This window comes from Coregonus clupeaformis, chromosome 1 (assembly GCF_020615455.1).
Source record: "Coregonus clupeaformis isolate EN_2021a chromosome 1, ASM2061545v1, whole genome shotgun sequence".
NCBI lineage: Eukaryota > Metazoa > Chordata > Actinopteri > Salmoniformes > Salmonidae > Coregonus > Coregonus clupeaformis.
In genome coordinates this window covers 1,186,127-1,192,628 of record NC_059192.1, presented here as the reverse complement: position 1 = coordinate 1,192,628, position 6,502 = coordinate 1,186,127, and positions in this window count along the sequence as shown.

Sequence of the window (6,502 nt, the reverse complement as noted above, 5' to 3'; positions counted from 1 at the left end):
AACTTTTAGCCCTCACTGGTTTCACCTCCAATACTTCAGTTACGCTGTTACCTGATTTTTCTTTACCATCCAACAAATTCACACAAGTTAATTCACTTAACCCAATAACACCTAAACCTAGGCTTAAACAAATGTTTGGACAACGACATTATTTTATCTGTTACTGATTATTGTTGCTGATACCACAGTCATGACAACGCATAAGATTGACACATACTTGATAGAGGTCGAGCGACCGTCTCTAACATGTTTGTCTGGAATTCTCAACAGACATGGACCCTCAAGATTCCTCACTGATCTTACAGAATGAGTTACTGGAACCAAAAATTCCTACCTGCCTATCTATCTCTAATTTTCACAACAGAAGAATCAAACCCATCCATTTAGTTTCTCTCTTCCCTAACGAGCGGTACTGATCAGATACCTCTCCTTGTCTGTCATTAAAATCAAAGACCTCATCCTGTACCTCCATGATAGTATCACTATTTCAGATGAATCTATATTGTTCTCTACTACTATCTGCTCTCCTATTTTAACCCTATTCGTACTATCATTGACAGCACTCTCCATCCGTAACATAAACCCCTGAGTCTAAAATTCCCCATTTAATTTCAGAAAAGTTGTTGTCGGTGTCATACTTCCTACATTTGCTATTGCCATCGTATCATTAATCCCTTCCAAAGTTACCATTAAAGTAGTTGATTCAGTTGATGTATCAACCTTAATTACTTCTAGTGCGAAAGTTCCCGTTATCCTCTGTGTATTATCTACTGTTGGAGTGACTACTGTAACATATTCTTCCTGAACTCCTTTGGTGACTGTGAAACTTCAACAGATTTCAAATCTTCCATCATAAGCGTCACTTTACGAATTACATAGCCTTTTAACCAATAATTCTTAACTGGAACAACTTCTAATGCTTGCCCTAGATAAGTATACTTCTTCTCCATAATTATCTCTCCATGTGGGAGGAACGTCCCCATCCTAACCCTAATAAGTATTTTTCCTCTAAAATTGGTGCTGGAGCCATTGGCTCCCTTATAATCAAATGCGATATATTTATGGCTTTAATAACTATCAATGTTGAAAGAGTTAAATTGCTTCTCACTGTTGTTTTAATAGACTGAAGTGTTAATGTCCTTAGTTACCACATGTTTTTACATGTGGTCTATGGTTGTGAGGCTGGTTGAACGTACTGCCAAATTCTCTAAAACGACATTGGAGGTGGCTTATGGTAGAGAAATGAACATTACATTCTCTGGCAATAGCTCCAGTGGACATTCCTGCAGTCAGCATGCCAATTGCACACTCCCTCAAAACTTGAGACATCTGTGGCTTTGTGTTGTGTGACAAAACTGCACATTTTAGAGTGGCCTTTTATTGTCCCCAACACAAGGTGCACCTGTGTAATTATCATGCTGTTTAATCATACATACATGTACATATTACCTCAACTAACCGGTGCCCCCGCACATTGACTCTGTACCGGTACCCCCATATATAGCCTCCCTACTGTTATTTTATTTTACTGCTGCTCTTTAATTATTTGCTATTTTTATTTTTTACTTATCTATTTTTTACTGAACACGTTTTTTTCTTTTTTCTTAAAACTGCATTATTGGTTAAGAGCTTGTAAGTAAGCATTTCACTGTAAGGTCTACACCTTTTGTATTTAGCGCATGTGGCAAATAAAATGTGATTTGATTTGATTTGTCAGGTGGATGGATTATCTTGACAGAAATGCTCACTAACAGGGATGTAAACAAATTTGTGCATACAATTTGAGTGAAAAAAGCTTTTTGTGCATATGGAAAATGTCTAGGATATTTTATTTCAGCTTCAGCTCATGAAATATGGGACTAACACTTTACATGTTGCGTTTATATTTTTGTTCTGTATATTTATATATAATATATTAGAATATTTTTAATGTCGAATAAATTGTGACATAATTTTTTGAATCTAGACATACTCCATATTTGAGAGCACGCTATAAAGAGTAGAATGACATCAAGATGTTGTCTGTATCATGTTCACGGATCATAGGGACTTACAGGAGGCATGTATAGGTCTAAAGAAAGGGCCTAAAATGGCCACTTTCATTATGATTTTCAAAAATATTGTTTGTAATACAAATGTAAAAACATTAAAGTGGATGCTACCATGATTACGGATAATGAATCGTGAGTAATGATGTATGGGAATGTTGTAGAGGCATAAATATCATACCCCCCCAATAAATGGCTTGGGGGTATGACCTTTGTACCTCTGTGGCTTTCTTACTCATCATTAATCATGATTCATTCATGATTAACCATAATCATGGTAGCATCCACATGAATTTAGAAGTGTTTAGAGACATATTCTATTATTTGTTGCAATAAAAGTGACTCCAAAATGACACAATACATGATTTACCATTCATTTCTATTGGGCACAATATATGCCAAACACAACCAAAACAAACTGCAAATGCATCCAACAAGTTTGTAGAGTCACAAGCTTGATGTAGTCATTGCGTGCTAGGAAAATGGAACCAAATACAAAACATTTGACTACTTTAATACACTTTAAATGCATTTGTCCAAATACTTATCACACCTTAAAATGGGGGATACATAAAGTGCTTTCATTTTCTAAACTCTAAAAACATATGTATGAAAATACTCTCATATAAAAGGTGACATTCTGTACTGTTGCCTCATATGAAACATTTAATCTCAAATCCAAAATGCTGGAGTGTAGAGCCAAATTATAAGTTTTAGCTTCACTATCTAAATAAATACTTAGGGGATTGTATATCTGGTCGGTTCCTGCAACTGTACACTTGGGTATGACTTACATAGTATTAAAATGTATGCACTCACTACTGTAAGTCGCTCTGGATAAGAGCGTCTGCTAAATGACTAAAATGTAAATGTAAAATGTTACTTCTAGTTTCCCCAAAGAAAAGTTGTCTTTGCTTGTACTTCCATCTATCACCACTAGTGTCACTTTTTCCCAACTCTCAGTCCTATCTCTAATCCCTGACTTTCAAACTTTTGATTATAAAAAATACACCTATAATTACCTTGATCTCCCTGCTGGGAACTGTAAATATAGATACTCAATCACCCTCAATCTTCTCTTATCATTCAGCAACACATACTTTCTCAATGCATCTGCTCCTAACAGATCTAAACTCCTACCATATCTTCCCACTAAACTTTAAAATGTCCTTCCCCACTGTTCTCTCTCTCTTACTACTAACTTTGAAACTTAGCTTACTGTCTTAGAGTTCCTTCAACCTAGTTCTCCTAACTTATTTTAATCTAATCTTTTCCTCCTAACCTTTAAAAACCTTTTCCACTGATTTATTCACAAAATCCCTTTACCACCAAATTTTTAGAATATGTGATTGGGAAAGTCCCCACCTGCTTCTGACTCATTACACACAGACTTGGCAAATGACTAAACACCTTTTAGCCTAGCCTGAAATCCCTTGGTGTAAGAATGTAACCCAGAATAACAGTCACCCCTTTTAACTTTATTTTTCAGACAGATTGTCTAATAGGCAGTCTAATAGATTATCATCCTTCCTATGATATGATCTTTTTAAGCCAATATGATTCCCAAAAACCCTACTTTTTAAAATCCTCTACCAGACAGCCGTTTAGTGTACATCCTATTGTACAGTTCAATTTAAACAATGCATCTCTTCCCAACAATGCAATAGGTATATGCTCTAATATTAGTATCTTAAGAGTAATTAACTGTTTTACTACCTCAAATCCCTATCCTAATTAGTTAATTTTACATAGTGAGATGTTTAACCTCTTTAGGCTCAACACAGATACGTTTTTACACTATTCACTATCACTTCTCATAGTCCTCTGGTTTTACTTCAATTGTTAGCTATTTTCTCTTCTTCTCTAATCGGTGCTATCAGCTGACACCCCCCTTCCGGATCTTCTAGGCACTAACAGGTGATCTCGACTGCCCCTGTATCTTCCTTTGTTGTTTTCTCCTGGCGCATTTCCATCACAGGTAAAGGGACCAACCTGTCCATAATTATAACAGTCTTCTGAAAGTTGCTGGAAGTGTAGCTGAAATCTTCCTCCTCCTTCTAAGCCTTCTCGTCCTCTTCCTCTCCAATTCTGTGTCTGTCCAGAAACTGGCTGTGGATATGGAACATTTGGTACCCCACTTGGCTGGTACAATTGCATTTGATATTGTTCAGTTGAAGCTGTAACAGTGATTGTTGATTTGGTTCACTCTGATTCTTCATAACCAAAACTACTTTTCTCCTTCTCCTTCTCCAATTCTTGGGATCCTTTTCTCAGCAGTTTCTCCTCTTCTGTATCTTCAGCTGTGTTACTTCTTCTAAACTATTTGCTTTATCCAGGCATGATAAACATCGGTCTATATCTCTATTTCTTCTTTGCTAGTCATTGTAGGATAAAATCCTCTTGAACATAAAGCACCTTTAATCTCCAAATCTTCATCGCTTTCTTCATCTTTGCTTTCATCAGAGATCAAATCTCTAGTATCCTTCTTCTTTCCTCTCTTGCCAACTTCCTTCTGATCACAGAGTCATATCCACCCATGACCTCTTCATCATCCTCATCTTCTTTAAGTTCCATCCTCCTTAACCTCCCTCTTTTCTTCCAGACATCTCATTTTCTTCCTTCTGGAGTTTTGATTCATCTTCATCGTCGTTTCTGCTTGTCCTCTATCTATTATTCGTTCATCTTCCTCTCTGATGCAACAATCACCCTGCTGGATGATCACTGAAAGCTGAGGATAAACATCCCTAAGCTCTCCTTCCTTCTCATAAGGTGGGGGTCTTTTCGCCGAATCCGTATGTGAGAAAGGTATACCAACTTCTACTCCTAGTTTCTCTGTCGACTTCTCTTCCTTTAGCCTTTTCTCCATACCTTTGCTTCCCTTGTCGTTGGTATCTTTCATCAGTTTTTGTCCTTCATCTTCAAACAATTTAAGAACACCCAGCTCCCTTTGTCTCTTCTCTTTACGTCGTTCCTTTTGTTTTCCCTTCTTCTGATCTGCCTTGTAAATTGACAGAAGCACTTTCATGATGTTGATGCCGTCAGGGTTAAGAGTCCCTTCCACTGGCCATGGTTGTTCAATGTCAGGCCAACGTTTGTTCCATTTGCCGGATAATCTCGCAATACCCTTAACTAAAGGATTACTATGTTCCACTATATCAACCGGTGTAATAACTTTCATATAGCCTTGCTGTCCTTTCTCCCCATTGTAACTACTCTTTTATATTCCTTTATTATGAATTATCTTATTTTAGACTATATAGCCTATGGCTTCCCCCCTGTAATTATTAATATAACCCTAACAACTCCAAAAAAAAAATTTTTTTTTTTTAAATAAATCAATTAAAAATCATGAATAATTAAAACCAATTTTTATTCCTATATCCTATGTCACCAATTTATCAATTAGTGGTGGCTATCTTACCACAACCCATCAAATGCAAATAGTCAACTTCAGACTAAAATACCCATAAACAAAGCCTGTAACCCCTTGCTCTATAACCCCTTGCCCTATAAGCACCTAATTATCTTAAATTTACAGAATAATGTCAGTCCTTGATTCCCAACACAACTCCAATCAAACCCCAGTGATGCACATAGCCTCCAAAATGCAATTTTTAATTAATCATTTGCCAAGCCTATGCAAAATTGTCATAACATCACATATTTTGTAAGGGATGATTTTGTGAACTAGCCTGATATCTGATCCTCTGCCTGCGTCACACCTTGTCACGTGACGCACGTCAGCACTTCCTGTATCTCCTCTCTCCTCTGGTTCCTCTCAGATGACAAAAGAACAGAGACACAGGAAAAGATTTTAGTAGTTAATGCAATCACTGAGTTATTTCAAGCATATTCAATATTCCTTCGTTCATATTCGCTTCAAGACTTAATTTAATTCATTACGTATTTTATTTTAATCCGTCATTTAACTCAGGACTAAATAGATCGCTCAAAAACATTTTTATTTAATTTTAATCCGTCATTTAATTTAATTCATTATACTTCGCCAACATATATTTAATTTATAAATTCAATAGGTCACAAAACAAGTTTCATCTTTAACCATCCGCCGTTTAAACTAGAATACTCGTGTCAAAATATATCTTCTCTTTGTTTCCTCGTCTGTGTCTATTTCTCTCCCTGCGACACGCAGGCCCCCAGAAATATGACCCTGTACCCACAATCCCCTTTGTTGTAGTTTTAGCATCCCCTCGTGGTGTAGTTTAGTGCCGTAAACCAAAACGTGTCCTAATCTCGTGCCATAAACTCCCCCTTTCTGTAGTGTAGTGTCGCAAAATTAAACGCATGCGCAAATGCATTCAATGATACGATTCCCGGACAATAGAACGATAGCATTACGCTACAGCTTCACTATTTTATACCCTATACTCACACAATTACACATAACAGAGCTCACATTTGCGTAGAACTTTAAATTCTACACACACATACAT